Genomic DNA, 20,572 nt, shown 5'->3' with positions numbered 1-20,572 from the left:
TTAACTTTTAATGTATCTGTTACCCAAAATCCTCACCATTGACTCTGATGCTTGAGCAGCACAGAGTGGATTTTAATGTAAGACCTGACAGTAGCTGTTCTTTTTGTAATGTAAGTGTCTGATTTCAGTTTTGATTGCTGAGGCATCCACTGCAAAAAGTTTGGGTGGGGGGGCAGTCACCTTTATTTTGGAAATCTTGGTTTGTTCTGATAACTGACCATTGAGGCCTGATTTTTTTTATTTCCCACTTTAAATTCCTTCTCTTATGTTTTAAATTTTTCAATAGGGAGTAAGTGCCTGAAACCCTGAAACCTCACCCTTGACTCTGGTAAAATCAGAACTTCAGGTCCATTGGTACTCTCTCTGTCTGCTTGTGACCTCTCTGTGTGGCCTCAGGTGTGCTGTGTAATTTCCAAGATCTGTAAGAAGAAATAAACTTTTGTCCCCAAAATTTCCTAGTGGTTATTGCTGAGAGTGTCTTGCAATCATAATAAAAACCACAAGGACCAGTCGAGTTATAACATTGGTTAGTGACAGGCTAAGATTAACACAAAACAGAACTATTACAAAGCTATAGTAATCAACACAATATGGTATTGGCATCAAAACAGACACACAGATAAATAAAACAGAAAGAGAACCCCAAATTAAATCCACACACAAATAGTCAACTATTTTCCAACAAAGGTGCAAAGAGTACACAGTGGCAAAAGAGTAGACCTTTCAACAAATGGTGTTAGAAAAACTGGATAACCACATGCAAAAGAATAAAACTGCACTCTTACTTTATGCCGTACACAAAAACCAGCTCAAAATGGATTAAAGACTAAACCACAAAACCTGAAATCTAAAAAGTCTATAAACAAAGAAACAAACAAATAAGAGGAAATGTTCTCAACATCAGTCTTGGCAATGATTTTTTTTATATGCCATCAAAAGCCAAAAGCATGGGTAATAAAGGCAACAAAAGCAAACAGACAAATAAAAATTTAAAATCCCACAAAACAAAACAAAGGTAAAGAAACAAAAACTAAGTGAAACTATATTAAACTCAAAAGTATCTACACAATACAGGAAACAATCAATAAAATGAATGGGAGAAAATATTTGCAAACCATATATACAAGATTGGGTTAATATCCAAGATATATAAGAAACTTATATAACTCAGGAGCAAAATCAAAACAAAACGAAAACTCAATAAAAAACAGCCCAAAAGGTGCACCTAGGTGGCTCATTTTGTTAAGGGTCTGGCTCTTGGTTTCAGCTCAGGTCATGATCACATGGTTTCGTGAGTTCAAGCCCTACGTCAGCTCTGCACTGCCAGTTCAGAGCCTGCTCAGGATTCTCTTTCTCCTCCTCTCTCTCTGCCCCTCCCCCATTCACACTATCTATGTCTCTCTTAAAAGAAATAAATAAACTTAAAAAAAAAACAGCCAGGGGCGCCTGGGTGGCTCAGTCGGTTAAGCGTCCGACTTCGGCTCAGGTCATGATCTTACTGTCCGTGAGTTCGAGCCCCGCATCGGGCTCTGTGCTGAGTGCTCAGAGCCTGGAGCCTGTTTCAGATTCTGTGTCTCCCTCTCTCTCTGACCCTCCCCCATTCATGCTCTGTCTCTCCCTGTCTCAAAAATAAATAAAACATTAAAAAAAAAAACAGCCAAATGACTTGAATAGACTTTTTCCAAAGAAGACATAAAAGTGGCCAACAGTATAGGACAAGGTGCTCAATGTCACTACTCATTGTGGAAATACAAATTAAAACCATAATGAGATATTATCTCACACCTGTTAGGATGTCTATTCTCAAAAACACAAGAGATAACAAATGCTGGTGATGATGTGAAAAAGAGAACATTTGTTCACTATTGGTTGGAATACAAATTGATACAACCATTATGAAAACACAGGAGGCTCCTCAAATTTAAAAATAGAACTTTAAAATGAACTTCCATATGATTCCACAATCCCACTTCTGTGTATATATATAAAGGAAATATCTTGAATATCTTCAATATTTGGAAGAGATATATATCTGCACTCCGATGTTCATTGTAGCATTATTCGCAATAACCAAGATACTAAAACAACCTAAATGTCCTTCAACAGATAAATGAACTTTTATTCAGCCTTAAAAAAGAAGGAAATGTTGTCATTTGTGACACCATGTATGAGTCTGGAAGACATGCTATGTGAAATAAGCCAAAGAAAGAGAAAAACTGAATGATCTCACTTATTTGTGGAATTTAAATAAAATCAAACCGATAGAAATAGATAGTAGAATGTGGCCAACTGGAGCTATAGGGTACTAGAAACAGAGAGATGTTGGTCAAAGGGTGTAAACTTTCAGCTAGAAGATGAATAAATTCTAGAGATCTAATGTACAATGTACTAATGTACACTACTTAATAATAATGTATACCTGGAAGTTGCTGAGAATGTCTTAAGTGTTCTAATTACACACACACACACACACACACACACACACACACACACACACGAATAACTATATGTAGTGATGGATATGTTGATAAGTTTGGTTGGGATAATCATTTCACAATGCATACATATATTATCATCAAATTGTATAAGTTAAATATGTACAAGTTTTGTCCATCTTACAACAAGAAAGTTTGAAAAAAATAAATTAAATTTTAAGACATACATAAATAAATAAATAAATAAATAAATAAATAGGGCTGATAAATTTTTTTTTAAATTTTTTTTTCAACGTTTATTTATTTTGGGGACAGAGAGAGACAGAGCATGAACGGGGGAGGGGCAGAGAGAGAGGGAGACACAGAATCGGAAACAGGCTCCAGGCTCTGAGCCATTAGCCCAGAGCCCGACGCGGGGCTCGAACTCACGGACCGCGAGATCGTGACCTGGCTGAAGTCGGACGCTTAACCGACTGCGCCACCCAGGCGCCCCAGGGCTGATAAATTTTTGACTCCTTCAAGAAGCATGAAATATTTTGGTCATTACTGTATATACATAATAATCAGTCATTTCTAACATGCTGAAAATGGAAATATTAAAATTTAAAAACTTTTTGTAGCATGTGGTAACAGCATCATATAGATAATTGAGTTTAAAAAGGTCTTTATATATAAAATAATTTTAAACTTGAGGAGGTCTAATTATCAACTTTTTATTCTACAAATGGTGGTTTTGGTGTTATACCTACAGAATCTTTAATTCAAGTTCACAAATATTTTTTTCCTATGCTTTATTCTAGAAATTTAATAGGTTTAGATTTTTATTTCTTTTAAGTTTATTTATTTATTTTGAGAGAAGAGTACACCACCAGATCATGAGTGGGGGAGAGACAGAGATAGAAGGACAGAGAATCTCAAGCAGGCCCCAAGCTGTCAGCGTAGAGCCTGATACAGGGCTGAATATCATAAGCCTTTAGATCATGACCTGAAGTGAAACCAAGAGTCAGATGCTTCACTGACTGAGTCACCCCAGTTTTAGATTTTTAAATTTATGTCTGGTTTTGAGTTAAGTTTTGTATATAATTTAAGGAATGCATCAATATTCACTTTTTTGCATATGATGCTCAAATGTTCCAGCACCATTTGTTGACAGGATAGCCTTTCTCCAATGAATGCTTTCTACCTCTAAGATTTCCCACCATCTTGGCCAGGCTGGCTTCTCCTCTTTGACACCCATAACTGCCCCATTCAGGAATTTTCAGGAGTCTATTAAGCTAAAGTCGGCCTCGGCCAAATAGGCAGTCACATCTCCTGAATATCAGCTCTTAAATATCATTCAGCATCCTAAGACAGTTTTATATTCTGAGTTTGCTTACCATTTGGGTTTTGCAAAGGGAGGGAAGGTGCTTCTGGGATACCCTTTATATTCTTTCAGATTTAGCTAAATGTTTCTAAGAATGATTCCTGGCTTATCTGCCATCTTGTATTTTACAGCAGAAGGATTTTCCAGACTACCTAATTGACCACATTGCTAGAAATAAAAGTCTCTCCTTCTCTCCTTCAGCTGACTCACATTTCACTTTTATCTTTATTAAAGATTACCTGGAGGCTGAATAATGTTATATACCATTATTTCTATGGAAAGTCATCAAATTGCTGGTACCTGACTTACAAACACAATTGGAATTCAATTCACACATGGATTTGGCATAGCCATAGGTTCAATAGTCCCTTGAAAAACTATTTTCATAGACACAGATAAAAAGTATGTTAACATGAATGATATTTTCTTAGGCTCCATCATGTGCCTTAATCACCATTTGTGGGAAATGCTTCAGAAAAACTCCCAGAAATATTTGAGCATTACTAAAACTGAGAAAATTAAACCACCTCAAATAAGTTCATGCCAGTTGTAGAGACAGCCGGCCTTTTCAAATTGAGATATTTCTCCGATAGCTGAATGAAAAGTCTTATTTACGACAATTTTAGAATAATGACACCATTTATATGGAAAGATAAAGTGTGAATAAAAATAATTTATAGTTTTTAAAAATAATAGTGATACTTCAATCTCCAATTCTCTTTGACCCATGAAAATGAACCTAAGCTTGATCTAAACATTTATGGAAGAATTACTTAAGAGATTTCTAGGGGAAAGAAAAGCTCTATCATAAATACAAAGAAGTTAATGAGTAATGAACTATTTTATTATTATTTCTTTTTAATTTTTTAACGTTTATTTATTTTTGAGACAGAGAGAGAAAGAGAGAGAGAGAGAGAGAGAAAGAGAGAGAGAGAGAGAGAGAGAGAGAGAGAGAGAGAGAGAGAGAGAGAGAGAGAGAGAGAGAGAGAGAGAGAGAGCGAGCGAGCATGAACATGGGAGGGTCAGAGAAAGAGGGAGACACAGAATCTGAAACAGGCTCCAGGCTCCAAGCTGTCAGCACAGAGCCCGACGCAGGGCTCGAACTCACGGACCGTGAGATCATGACCTGAGCCGAAGTCGGACGCTTAACCGACTGAGCCACCCAGGCGCCCCTAAACTATTTTATTATTAAGTAGAATCCTGATAACTTTTTTTTTCCTGAGTTCAAAAGTATTACAAGAACATTTGTGCTTTGCACTTCTTGATGTCTCAGGATCCTACTGAAAGTAAATATAAAGAAAGACTTCCTGTCTTTCACGTTTCTATATCTAATAGAACATACAAGGAACTGTACTGATGTGTTGATATGACTTACAGACAAACGGATAGATTTGCTTTGCTGACACCTAGGTCTTTAAAACTTTTTTTTCAATAACAAAAAAAGTAAAAAATGATAAAGCAAAATGAAAAATGTTGGAGGGGCCTATGCAAAACCAATCTGAACTGATTCTGAGGCTAAAAAACCCTGTGCATATACATCCATGTCAAACACTTGCCATTTTGATATTTTATTTATTTCTAAGACAGAGACAGAGCATGAACAGGGGAGGAGCAGAGAGAGAGGGAGACAGAATCTCCAGCAGGCTCCAGGCTCTGAGCTGTCAGCACAGAGCCTGATGTGGGGCTTTAGTCCACAAACTGAGATCATGACCTAAGCCAAAGTCAGACACTTAACCAACTGAGCCACCCAGGTGCCCCAAACATTTGTCATTTTGAATATGAGAAATATTATTTACTACATTTTCTTAGAAGAATTCAAGTGGAATTATGCTTTAGAAATTATATGTAGATTGTAATCCAAACACATTGTCCTACTTAAAGCAAGCATGTTTTGTGTGTGTGTGTGTGTGTGTGTGTGTGTGCGCGCACGCACATGTGTGATGTTCATAGATAGTTCCAGGTCAGTTAACAATGCTGACTTGACTTAGGCAATATAGTATATTATATTGGTTCATTACATAAAATGCACATACTGTTCATGTGTTGTCTGTAGTAAAGTCATGGGGTTTGGAGCCTGATTCTACTACTTTGTTGACAGCATGGCCACTGTTAATCTCCTAAATTTCTTTGTGTACCAGTTTCATCATCTGAAAAATAAAGATTATTTTACTTATCTGTGAAAATAAATTTGTTGTAAAAATTCCATAAAATAATTCCTACATAGTTTTTGGCATAGTATTTAGCACCCAGTGTTGCAGTCCGTACATTTAGTATGTAAAATTATTATCATCAAAAGTATTACTTTTTTATATACTATAGCAAGATTTTGAATCCTACCAATCCGTCACAAAGTCCATTGTTTCTCACTGTAAATTTTAACTTGAGGCACCAGTTAAATAGAGTGAGTTTATTGATCCTGGAGACGTTAGGACTGGGATTTAATTAGCTCTGACACTGACTAACTGTGATGTTGCATGCTTTACTTAGCTGTTTGGATGTAGGGGATGTGCTCCCTCAGCCACCACCAACCAACACGTTCCAATTTTGCACTCATCTTTCATGCATTTATAAAATATGTAGATAATATTTTGCTTTCTTTCAAAATATTTGAGCTGTATCTTTACCAACTAATAAGACATAAGAAGATGCAGACGGGATAAATGGTAAGTTATGTGGAACCAATTGTGACAAATAATTGATGTACAGCCTTTACTTAGGATTCTCCCACAGGAAGTAAAGTCTGGGGCAGGGAGGGGGAAGCGCTCGTTATAGGTAGGGGCCATCAGTTTCCATTGTCTTCATATGCATGGACTCACACAAGTCCTGGCATCAGTTAGCATAAGGAATGTTGTAAACCACTACAGTAGTGCATCACCTTTTCAAACATCTGAGACATGCCTTTAGAATGTACATAACTTTTTTTTCCTTCCTACCTCAGGACTTTTTAAAGCAATAGTGACAATAGCTCAAGTATCCGAAGTATTCCTAATATTCTGAATCTAATTTTCCCTACTTAACAACAGCAACAGCTAACACTTATTAAGTGCTTATTATATGTCAAAAACTATGCAAAGGTTTTTGTAAAACTCATTTAATTTATTTCCCAGGGCAATTTATAGATCAGATACTATTGGCAATATCTGAAGACTGAAGCATAGAGAGGTTCAGTGACTTTTCTAACATTACAGACTGAGAGGCAGCAGTCATACTCCAGAGCCTGAGAGCTGAACTACTATCTTATACTGCCACAGTAATGCCTCACTTTTAAAATAAATTGTTTAATAGCAAATACCATCAACATAATTACTTTACCAGCAATTAAAGTGGGAAAGGAATTACTAAGAAAGAAAAAAGGAAAAAAAAAAGGAAAAGGTAAGAAAACAGAAACAGGCTCACATGATGTACTTTTGGTGGGTGTCATTGACAACTGCCTTGGAAAGTATTTAATACTACTCACAGGGGTGCCAGGCTGGCTCACTTGGTTGAGTGTATGACTTTTCATTTCATCTCAAGTCATTATCTTGCAATTTGTGAGATCAAGCCCTGAATCAAGCTCTATGCTGACAGTGTGGAGCCTGCTTGGGATTCTCTCTGACCCTCCCTACTCGCTCGCTCGCGCGCTCTCTCTCTCTCTCTCTCTCTCTCTCTCTCACCTTCTCTGTCTCTCAAAATAAATAAATAAAAATATTAGGGAGATACTACTCATACTCCAGAATGGTTACCACAAGGGATGAGGGATTAGATTGGGCATTAGAGGAATGAGGCATGGAAATAACCCTTTCAGTTAAACTAATCAATTGTGGACAATCTATCCATTCCTAACCCTTCAGGTTTATAAATTCTTAAAAAGAGGTGGAAAGGTTAGGACCTTTTTATTACAAAATATACTGTTTTTCCCCCAGCTTTTTGAAGTATAATTGCATGTGAACTTTTATTTATTTAGGGTGTACAACTTGATATCTTGATATACAGATACACCATGAAACAAACAACAGAGTCAAGCTAATTAACATATCCATCACCTCACATAGTTAATATTTTCTTTTCTTTTTCTTTGTGTGTGTGTGTCTGTGTGTGTGGGTGTTTGTGTTGTGAAACACTTAAGCCATACCCTCTTAAAAAATTAATGGTATATAATACAGTATCGATAACTACAATCTACTTTTTTCTTTGTAAAGAACTTTACTTTTTATTGCAATTATTTTCTTGACTTTTCAAGAAAATTTTTTATTTTTCATCTTTGCAAACACAAACTCTACCACAAAGAGCATATAGTAGATGTTTAATAAGTTCTTGATAAAAATATTAATAGGAAAAGAAATGTTTATTAAGGCCAAGTTCAATGTTGAGTTCTAATTGTGTTGTAGATTATAGTGAATCTCTAAATCTCTAAATCATAATTTTCTCATTCTTTTGAAAGATAAAATGCAGCGCTGGCACACTCATATGTCAAAAAATCAGTGCTGCCTTTTATTGTTCCTTTTACTCCTTGAAAATATTATCAGGTCAGTAGTTCACATTCATTCTCTGTACTTGCTATTGCATCATATCAGAAGGCACAAGATGCTTGGGTGTCCTACTTTAGGGATGCTAATGTTAATCAGCTGAAACAGTTCATGACAGCCTGATCTCTGTTAGGCTTTCACATAAACTTTTCTTCTTTGTGTGTGTGTGTCTGTGTGTGTGTGGGGGGGGGGGTGTTAAAATTATTAGTGCCTGAATACATTATTTTAATGTTAATGGCAATTTATCTAATTCTGTCATTTTTTTACATATTTATTAGCAGAAATTCTTCTTTTATTTTAACCTTTTTATTTTTTAAATCAGCTAGCAGCTGGCTTTATGGACATGCAACATAAATAGTCACATTGAACACCATGTTCTGAAGGATCCTATACTTAGTTTAATTCTCAGAATTTGCCAGCATGAAATCTTAGTTTTCAAACAAGAAGTCCTATATTTTCATTTTGGACTTGATTCCGCAAATCATGTACCTGTTCTCAAAAGGCACCATTTCACTACATTGAAATGGAGTTCATAGAGAAATAGAAAGATGAATAATTCAGTTTTTCTTTTAATTGTTGATTTCCAGAGAGAGGACTTGGAGACCTAGTTACTTACAATGGTAACCAAACTGCTGTTGACTTTATATATAAATGGTTTGAAAATCCATTGCATTTGTTATTCTTTTTGATGATCAAATTGTCCCATCATTGGTCCATAAGAGTCCCATCACATTGACTTTTATGTTCTTTTGGCACATTGCTATTAGTCTTTCGTAGGTTTCTTTCTTTCTGGTGACTATAAATGTCCCAGACTCATTTTGCACATTTCATCTCAGAATTTCTTTTACTATTATTTCATTGCAATATGGTACTTTTCTTCCAAGGAGCCCTGAAATATTTTAATGGAAAATTGTACTTACAGATGACAACTGAGGAATTATGTGTGCTCATTATTTGTCAATGTTTCAGTTTGGTTTTAGTTGAAGGGCTAAAAAATATGTATATAGATGTATAAATATGTATGTATGGCTATGGATACTTAAAACCCATACTTATTTTGAATATTTAAAATATGATACACTTTGAAATGCCTCCAAAACATAAGTAAATGCCAATTGGATACATTTTTTCTTAGAAATTCAGAATTGAATGATCCCATTAAATGTTTTGTAAGTAGCAGAAATCAGCTGTTTTTCCCTTCATTCTTTCATTTCTTCTGGTTTTGTACTCTGCAACAGTAGCAAATCCATATGGTTATATTCTTGCCCTCTTTGCTTATTTAAAGAAAACAACAACATCTGAATAGATGATTGTGACCTGCTTATAAACTACAGTTTACGGAGATGAATTTGTTCTTTTAAACTGCTTTGTTTGGTTTTTGAATGCATTCTGAGGGGAGAAAAGTTGAGTTTCTGCTATAAATAAAGCAGGCTACAGTAAATGGAAACAGCTTACTCTGTTGTAAAACTTTTTTTTTTCCTTTTGAAATATATCATTGCAGACTGAGCACCTATCACTTCAAAACATAAAAATAGTGCCTATAAATTATCAAAATATTTTGGAGCCAAGTCTAAAACCAACACTGTCCCTCCAAAAAATAAAATTAAACACATATAAAATGGAGCAAAAGATAAATTTCTTCAACTTATAAGCAAAAATTTAAAGAAATGTTAATTTAATTATTTTTAGTGGTAAGCTATAGTCATCTACTTATGGAAATCTTTTTTCTTCCCCCTGACATTTTAATAAAAAATCAGAAGTTGGTATAAGCCAATATCCTTAGGGAGTTATCATTATACATTATGGCAAAAATAAAAATGAAGACATATAATTAGTTATTTCTAAGTAAGTTTGATGTCCGTTTCCCCAAAGAGCCACCACACATGACATTTGGTATTGTTTTTAACAAATAAACTTCTCTCATCTTGATGCCCAATCATTTTGTTCACTTTCTCCTAATCTCATCCATTTAATCAGGATATGCTTTAATTTCTAAAATTTACATTTCTTGTACAAAAAAAAAAACCCTGAAGAAGCAGAGGTTAAGATGAACCCATTCACCATGTCTACTAATGTGGGGTTATTCTTTTGAACTTAAATACATATTCCTAGTTTCTACCACCATGCTGTATACATGTAACCTATGTGTATATTCTCCTGGTCTCGGAGTTATCTGCATGTGAATCCATTCTCTTGGTTATATAAAATATTGAACTATCTTGATCACTGTAAGAGAAATAATGTATGATAAAGGATAATTTGATTTTAATTTATAATTTATGAATTCCATTTTCAGGTGTATTTCTAATGCTCTTTGTCATGTATGGATGGGTAACAAGAAAATATGGATGAGTTACAAAACTTCTCTGGGCCACAGTGTCCTCAAAAGTAAACTGAAGGAACCAATGTTTAAAACAGGGTAAATTACATAATAATTAAATTCCATATACCAAACTTCCACAAAAAATATATGACCTAGAGATAACTTCATTGGAGATATGAAGTATTTTTTTCCTAAGTTTTATTGTATTTACTTTGAGAGAGAGAGAGAGAGAGAGAGCATAAGCAGCAAAGGGGCAGAAAGAGAAGAGAGAGATCCCAGTGCAGAGCCCGACTCTGGGCTTGACCTCATGAACCATGAGATCATGACCTGAACTGAAATCAAGAGTCAGACACTTAACTGATTGAGCCACCCAGGAGCCCCTGAAGCATGGGAAAATGATTCTGTCATTCTTAGACCATTCTGTACATAATATGGTAAGGACTGTTCAGTAACATGATTTTGCTAATTTGGGTATTTTTAGAGGGTGTGTTTTTTTTTTCTATTTTTACTGAGTACTATTTAATACCTGAGTTGATATTGGTTTTGAACTTTGTCCTATTTTGGGATTTTTAGAAGCCAACCATTATACAAGCACCAGTGAGGTAGTAGAAAAAGTTAAACAGGGAAGATAAAGGGCCAATAAAATGTGCACTTGGAGTACTGAACAACTCAAGTACTGGACTCAATTTTGTGAAGGAAATTCAATTACTATTTAGGACATGCTTCAGTATTGTCTGAGAGTGGGGAAGCAGTGATATGTATCCACCCACACTTTCTTGCATTAGATGAGGAACCTCTAGCCCAACTTTTAGCCAGGAAAAAATAAAAAAGAGAGAGAAATATTATAAACATCAGAAATAAAAGAGAAAACATCATTATATAATCCTACATATAGTAAAAGGTAATAAGAAAATATTAGGCATATCCTTATGCCAATAAATTTGATAACTTAGATGGAATGGACAAATTCCTTGATAGACACACTAGCATAGTTCACTTAAGTAGAGATAGAAGTAAAAAGAAAATAATGACTCCAGTGTTGAACAGCTGAAATAGAGGTGTAGGGAGAAGGAAGAGTATTAGTAAGAAAAGAAGAAAAGAGTATGTTCAGAAAAATGGAAAAGATCTTTGAAGATGCTACATCATGAAAATAAAAAAAAAACATTTCACAATATGATGACGTATTTCCAAGTGTTTAATGATGATGGTGTTTGGCAAGTAGTGGCTGACATATAGAATGGTTTCAGTAGAATAGAAAGGGTAGATACCAAATTATAACAACTCAAAGAACAAATAAACAGTGGGGCAGCTCAAGTAACAATGTATAAAGTACAATTTCAAGAAGTGTAGGGGCATCTGGATGGCTCAGTTGGTTAAGCATACAACTCTTGATGTTGGCTCAGGTCATGATCTCATGGTTTGTGAGACTGAGCCCCACATCAGGGTCTGCGCTGACAGCATGGAGCCTACTTGGGACTCTCTCCCTCCCTCTCCCTCTCTCTGCCCTTTCCAGCATTCTCTCTTTCTCTTTAATAAACATTTAAAAAAGTGTATTTATTAACTGAAGCTTAGAGAAGGGTAACTTAAGGAAATCAGGGTTAAGGAAGTACTTTGATAGCCTATTTTCCATTCATTCCATATCACTTGGAAATGTCTCTGTTGTGTATACTGTGTGCATGACAATTATATTTACTCAACCAAAATTGAGGTATGTTTTCTGAAAATTAATATTATGAGTCAATACATATATCAGAGTCAATTTGGGAGATGTATTACTGGATGAGCAAATGTTTGCATTTCTGCAATAGTCTGAAGATTTATGGGAATAATGAGATCATTTTGGGAATATAAATTGCCCTACAAAACCAAAATACATAATTGCTATGACTGTATCCTTGGCATTTTTCTAGGTGGTGTTGAATCAGCAAAGAATTAAACATTGTCTTTGGCTTTAGGATCTTACAGAGGCAAAGACCTAAACATGCATATACAATGTAATGTATCAAGTATTGGCATAGTTCTCAGAAACCTACCTCTGTGGTTCATCAGAAAGAAAAGTTAATTTTTCAAGAATGAGTCTGTGTGAGTACATGTGCATGAATGCTGGAGTTCACTGAGATCAGGAAGAAAAGTCAAGAGTAAATCCAGGAAGATATGGTGGGCAAAGACCTAAGAAAGTCCAAAAGCCAAGTGTCAAGATTCACTCCTCCCAATAACTAAGTGACATTTGTGTTAAAGGAATAGAAAATATAACAGCAAACATCCCAGAAAAACATGGAGATACTTGGAAAGGTGTTTCAGAAAAGAGAGCAAAAAACAAACTTGCTGAGGTTCCCATGGACTGGATCTACTTGTGCAATCAGGCATCTGTTTTCTGGCTCGAAGAGTAAAATCTAACACCCAATTTGTTCTCCAGCCTAAAGCAATTATGATTCATTTTGATCCCACCCTCTAAAATACGTTTACGTTATACTCTCTACTACAAACATAGTAGATTTGCTTTCATTTTCTTGATAAAGTCATGAATGTTTACTCCAAACATTCTCACGTGCACTGTAATATATATATATATATATATATATATATATATATATATGTATATATGTATATATATAATGTAATACATAATATATATGTAACATATATACATAATATATATGATATATTATATAATACATATACATTATATATTATGTATATATATTTATTTTAATTTCTAAGAGTTCATAATTGACATGTTCTCTTCATATAACATTCCTCATACATTTCTTTCCTATACTCACTGTCCCTTTATCTTAGGGCATTAGATGGGATATAGGCCAACAAGTACACATCAAAATGGAGATAAAAATAAACAAGATTGAAAATTATCTTACCAGTCCAGAGTTGGTATGTAAAATCTTGTCTCTGAGGCCATCTATAGATGTAACTTATAGACCTCTAAATACTGCAGCATTGCCACAGAATGGAGGAGGGAAGAACTTATTTACCTTATCACTTTTTACTTGGCTATCAGAAACACAGTTTTCTTCACATTGTATTCACAAGAACTTAAGCTATTAGTTACTCCTAGCAAAGAACACTGGAAAAGTAGTCTTCATTCTTGACAACCATGTGTCTGGCTAAAAACCAAACGTTTAATTGAATTATGAACAAGAATAGGAGAAAATATTGAGGCATGATTAGTTGTCTCTGCTATATTCTATCCCTGGATTATCTACATATTCAAGTATTTACTTTTATGCCAACACAGAACACACTCCCCCTCCACCTTGTCAAAGAAACTACCACCCAAGCCCATTTAGTGACTATATCTATTTCAAAGTGAGGGCAATGCACTCTTTTATCTATCAGGCATGGATATGGTTCTTATGACCTGGTAAATTATAAAATAAGAACACTTTGTTCCCATCATACCCATATACAACAATGGAGTAGGAATAAAATAAGCAGAATAGAAATTTATTTTCAGAAAAAGGAAAAATGGACAACAGAGGAATGGCTGATGAACAATAAAGATGAAATCCTGTTGCACGGTGATTGAGAAGACTCTCTTTTCTGAGAACAGAATGGGGTATTTGGTGCACTGATTTGGCAGTCACTGGTTCAGCCATTTGGGAGGAATAGAATTGCCTTATCTGTTTTCATCTGTAAGCTTCAGTTTTGATTCTGGAAGGCTTTTCCATATCGCTTATCCTCAGTGCAATAGCAGAAGTTGCCTCTTGAGAATTAATGTTTCATGGGCCTGCATATTTCTCTTAGACTGAGTCATACCAGGACAAATTTTAGGCCAAGGCACACTTTATGGATAGAATTGGCTTTCATAGGCCAAGGTTGTGTCTCTTCAAAAACTATTTGGAAGTAATATCTTTCTCTGCCCTGCCCCCACCCACACAAAGAGACCCATGTGCAAATACTAACAATCAAATATTTCATTCAGAAATATTTTTAAACCTGAATACTATATTCCTTTACTTTCCTTTACTCATTTCCTTTACTCATTTCCTTCTCAAGTTAATGATGGCACCATGAGGCTATTTGAAACAATAGCCTTGATGGGGAAACGAACAGTTTATTTTGATTTTTGTTAGTAGTCTGGGTCTCATGGATTGACAGATAATCTTAATAGGAGATGGCTGAAAAGCTTTGGAAAATCAGTATATCTTCATTTATTTATTTTTTATTTTTTTATTAAAAAATTTTTTTTCAACGTTTATTTATTTTTGGGACAGAGAGAGACAGAGCATGAACGGGTGAGGGGCAGAGAGAGAGGGAGACACAGAATCGGAAACAGGCTCCAGGCTCTGAGCCATCAGCCCAGAGCCCCACGCAGGGCTCGAACTCACGGACCGCGAGATCGTGACCTGGCTGAAGTCGGACGCTTAACCGACTGCGCCACCCAGGCGCCCCCAGTATATCTTCATTTATGCTACCATTTTGGTAACACAGACATTAGCTTCAGAACTGCAAGTAATTGGTTTTATCAATGTGGTATCTTCAAATTACCAGATTTAATGTAATTTAACATATCAAGTTCATGACAGAAGATGAATTTAAATTAATTGACTACTATCTACTTGCCATGTAAATACAAGTAGTAGTAGCCACACAGGGATAAATTAAGAGACTTGAAAATAAAAGTGTTTGTATTCTATGTAATAGGAATTTGAGATTATTAAGTGTCAATATCAAACATGTAGTTTGACTCACACATTTTACACATGCATAAACTACCTATGCTAAGTCTAGTTTCAAAATAAATCTTGTCATTACATATCTAGTGCAGTTTCTACTGTAACGCATCATTGTACAATTATTTTTGTAAACAACATTGTCTTGAACTTGATATGTTTTAAAAGTTTCATTGTGTTTCATTCAAGTTTCATTCAAGTTTGGTTTAAAGACTAGTTGACAGTGAATTTCTGTGCTCCACTCTGATTCTTTGGTATATAGTACCTTTGATTTCTTAGGATTAAATATACTGAAATAAGAAAAATTATTAAAGGTTAAGAACTGTGTTATTCATAAATTTTCACTGTACTTTAATGAAAAATGAAAAAGCAGATTAAAAACTGATTTGAAAATTAATCCTTAAATCTCTTCTTCAAATGATTTTGGTTTTCAATTAATAAGATGAGATTTTAAGATTCATATTAAGTACAATGAGATTTGTGTTATTGTCATGGTTGTTGTTGCAAATAACATGGGTTTAGTTTACTTTAAAAATAAAAATAATCCTTGAATCCCATTTCAGTAAGAGATTTCATTAGTAAGAAAGAGAAGTCATTAATCTGCATATTACTTACATGTAGTCACACTGTTTTGCCCTTGGAAATAATATATGGGTCTAAGCTAGAAAAAAATTGAATAGTCAAAAACAAAAGAACGTTTGCAAAGTCAAGAATGAAGTTCTAGGGAACACTGATATTTTGGCAAAATGATTACCCTGTATTCACAGTTCACAACCTCACTTAATTACCTCCCAAATAACCTTGCACTATATGCCAAATTTGACCTTTTTAAAAACCATTTGAGAAAAACATTAAGTTTCAGGTTCAAAATATGTACCAAATTAAAAAGTCTGCATAGCATTTTAGAAGATATACATAAGGACCTTCTTTTCAGAGAGTAAAAACATCATTAACCTTTAAATAAATAAATATTTTGCAACTTTATTTGTTGAGGATTTATATATCATCTCCTATAGGATTAGAACTGTACTTGCTAGGGAGTGCATACTTGGAGAAGAGTTTATAACATAATCCTACCTTCAGTGAGTTTACAATATGATTACGGAGACATGATCCAAACCTTATGAGATCTACTAGTTACCAAAAATTTTCCAAATAAATATAAACATGTAAGTAAGGAAAGATTAAAAAAAATGGTGTTGGACAGATCTTGATCTTAATATTGAGTCCTTTTTGAATTATTTGTGTAATTATGTACCTATTGGCATACACTGTGCCAAGTATTGTGCTGGGTATTGGGTCCACAATGATGAGTAAGTGTTATATAATATCATCCCTCAAAGATCTTTCAGCCTGATAGTGGATAATACACAGCCCTACCACAATATTTAAATATATAACAAGAGTTGACAAGCATGGCCTTATTGTTTCCTTCAGCTTGACCGAACTTTAGACAGTCTTCTCCCTGCCTCTAGGCCCCTGACTTTCCTCTCACTCAGACCTTACAGAATCCAGGTGGTGTAAGGACCTAGGCCCCTGACCTCCCTTTCTCAGAACATTTACTTTAGAAAATTCTGACCTGTAGAGATGTAAATCTTTCAAGAAGCTTCTTGGGAGTTTTATCACCTAAGAATGCCTTTCTCAGGGTCCTGGGAGCCATGCCTTGCCTGTTTAATTTTCTCAGGTGCAATTTTTGCTCTCACAGGGTTCAGAAAGAAACCACCTGGATCTGCTTTCACCAAGCTTTCACATAGGTAGTGGCTTCCTTTCAACTTCCTCAGAGTGGCCATACATAAACTGTTCTTTTTCTTCAGACCACTTATCCTGAGTTGTTAATAGACGGTGATTTGTGTTTACTCATTTAATGTCCCTACCTTTACTACTACACCATAAGCCAGATTTCGGTATGGTGTCTGACTCACACTATCACTTCAGTTGAATGAACATATGAACCTGGACAATTTCAGATTTTGGACCATTTAAAACGAGTGCTGAGTAGGAGTTATTCAGGTATAGGTGTTAGGGGTGAGGTGAGGTGAGAGCCTCATAAGAAGAGGAAACAATATGGGATTGACATTAAAGCAATAATGAGCTTGATGCTATCCAGGAGCTTAATAATGAATGGTGTGAGCTGGAGAGTAGGGTAATAACATGCCACAGAGGAGGGTGCTGAGACAGGCCAGAGCTGGACTGAGCCAGGCAATGTAAGTTAGAATGCAACCAAATTATGCTCGTGAATTATAAATTTCATTTTGTCTTTTCATTTTCTTCAGAAACTCATAACATGACATGCAAAAAGTATCATGTCCTGTTTCCTACATGTCCAAGTTCTTTTTGCCTTGTCCGTCAGGGTTCCAAACCTTCAGTTATACTAACACTGCTTAGAATTTGCCTACTGTGCCAGGCTTTTTTCTAACAATACTCTTGATGTATTGCTAGTTCCTTAATTTTACTCTCAGCTAATGTATATCATTTTAGAACAAGTGCCAAACATTCCTGTAAGAATTCTTAAACACTTTCCACTGCAGTTAGGTTAAATGGACTTCCCCTGTGCTTCATTACTCTTGTGACTTTCTCTAGATGTTACTCATCAAACCATTTTATACTTGTGGTTTGGCCTCTCTACAAACTACCATCTCTTCCATACCACACTGGGACTCATTGACCTTGCACTAATTGTCTTTGTTTCCCCAATATTTCCCATCATACTTGATATACAGTAGACATTCTAATTAATTAATTAGTGTTTGGATGAGTGGTTAAGAAAAGGTGGTGATAGAGGGGATGCTTTAAAAAGATAAATGCACACCTATGTTTATTGCAGCATTATTTACAATACATATTTACAATATGGAAGCAATGGAAATATTTATTAATAGATGAACATATAAAGAAGATGGAGTATATAGACCCAAATATTATTCAGACACAAGAAAGAATGAAATCTTGTCATTCGGACAACATGGATAAACCTGGAAGGTATTATGTAAGTGAAGTAAGTCTGACAAAGAAACAATAATACCATGATTTTACATATATGTGGAATCTAAAAAACAAAACAAATGAAAAAAAAGAACAAATAAACAGATTCTTAAATACTGAGAACTGGTGATTGTCAGAGGGAAGGTGTGTCATGGATGGACAAAATAGGTGAAGGGGATTAAGGAGGACAAACTCCCATACTAAATGGAATAAAATAAGTAAATCAAGGAGATGAAAAGTACAGCATAGGGAATATAGTCAGTAATATTATAATAACATGATATGGTGACAGATGGTAACTATATTTACTGTGGTGAACATTCAGTGATATATAGAATTGTTGAATCACTACAATGTCATTGTATACCTAAAACTAATATAACATTGTATGCCAACTATACTTCGATAATTTTAAAAATAGTAAATCAAATAAAATATGAAAGAAAAATAAATAAAATAAAATAATAAAATAAAATAAAATAAAATAGAGTCATTTATTTTAAAAAAGAATTGGTTTCACAAAGGAACAGGGAAAGAAAAGTTGCCCCCACTTTCTCATTTGATCCTCTGCCTGATATTACCCTGAGGGGAAAAAAAAACTATGTTTTTAGCTTCTCTGCTATCCTGTAAGTTCAGAGGACTTATCTGAACTTTGAAATTATCATTTCATACCCAGTGTAGCATACACACACTGCTAATTATCTAATGTAATAATTCTTGCATAATAGCAGTTGAACGGGTCTCTGGTGGTGAAGGAGGGGATGGGCCAAGAAAGCAGGATCTAGAAATATGTTTTTATTTTCTTTTGCTGCTGTAACTAATTGCCACAAACTTAGTGGCTCAAAACAATACAGATATATTTTACTAAATCCAAAATTAACCTTACTATGCCAAAATCATGGTATCTGCAGAGCTGCTTTCCTTCTAGAAGCTCCAGGTAAATATCTGTTTCTTGCCTTTTACAGTTTGGGGAGGTTGCCTATATTCCTTGGCTCATGGCCACATCACTCAGACCTCTGCTCCCATGATCACATCTTCTTCGACTCTCCTGCTTTTCCTTTCCCTTAGAAAGACTCTTTGATTACATTGGTCCATTCAAATATCTAAGACAATCTCACCAATTAAAGACCTTAAATTAATCACATCTGCAAAGTCTCTTGTAATCATGTTTATTAGTTACCTAGGACTACCATGACAAATTACTATAAACTAGGTGATGTAAAACAAAAGCATTTATTTTCCCAGTTCTGGAGGATAGAAGTCTAAAATCAAGGCTTTGGAAGAGTCAGTTCTTTCTGGAGAAAGGGAGGATCTGTAAGAGAGTATCTGCTCTATGCCTCTCTTCTAGGACCTGATGGTTGCCAGCAATCTTAGGTATTCCTTAGTTTACCGACTTGTCACTCAACATAATATCTATGTTCACGTGTCTACTTTGTCTATATGCATCGGTGTCTCTATTTTCTCTTTTTAGAAGGGCATCAGACATTGGATTAGGGCATACACAAATCTAGTAGAACCTCACATTAGTTAATTACATCTGCCAAGACTCTCTTTCCCACATTCTAAGGCTCCAGGTACACATGAATTTTGGGAAATACTTCATCCAGTATACCACGTAAAGTAGCGTATTTACAGGTTCTGGGTGTGGACATCTTTAGTGAGCCATTATTCTGCCTACCACAAAAGCCAATGTCTAACTGAAAAACAAACAAGCAAACAGAAAAACATGCCAAGTGTGAGAATGAATATGTAGAAACTAAAAACATTCAGAGCCAGGGTATAGATGCCAGTCAAATAAGACTGAAAGAGGAGCATCAAGAGGTTTGTAGGATCAGAAAACTTTCTGGGAGCAGGTCAGGAGAATTCTTGTTAGTGGCAAGAATATTCACTGAGACAAAGTGCCTGAGACAGAACATTTTCAACTGGGATAGACACCTGGCTTAGGAAGTGCCCAAAAGTCTCCTGCTTAAGTCATGCTACAGATATAAGCGTCCTCTTTCAAAGGCCTCTTTGACCCTCCTCAGCTGTCTTGAGTCTGCCCTAGCCTTCAGAGGAAACTTAGAACATTTTCAGGAATTAGGGTGAGCTGAGATGTGAAAAACTGGGCATACGTATGGCAACCTTTGTTATCATCTTGCAATTCTTTGGAAACCTAAAAATGAAGTTTACTAAATGTTAAAAATAATAGCAATAAACCTAAGGGGTCAGAATAAAGTACACACTTGAGAGAATGTCCACATAGTGGTATTAGTCTCATGCGTTTGGAATGAAAA

Source organism: Felis catus, chromosome A2 (genome assembly GCF_018350175.1).
Source record: "Felis catus isolate Fca126 chromosome A2, F.catus_Fca126_mat1.0, whole genome shotgun sequence".
NCBI classification, from domain to species: Eukaryota; Metazoa; Chordata; class Mammalia; order Carnivora; family Felidae; genus Felis; species Felis catus.
The sequence above is the reverse complement of the archived record's forward strand: the minus strand, read 5'-3'. Positions refer to the sequence as shown.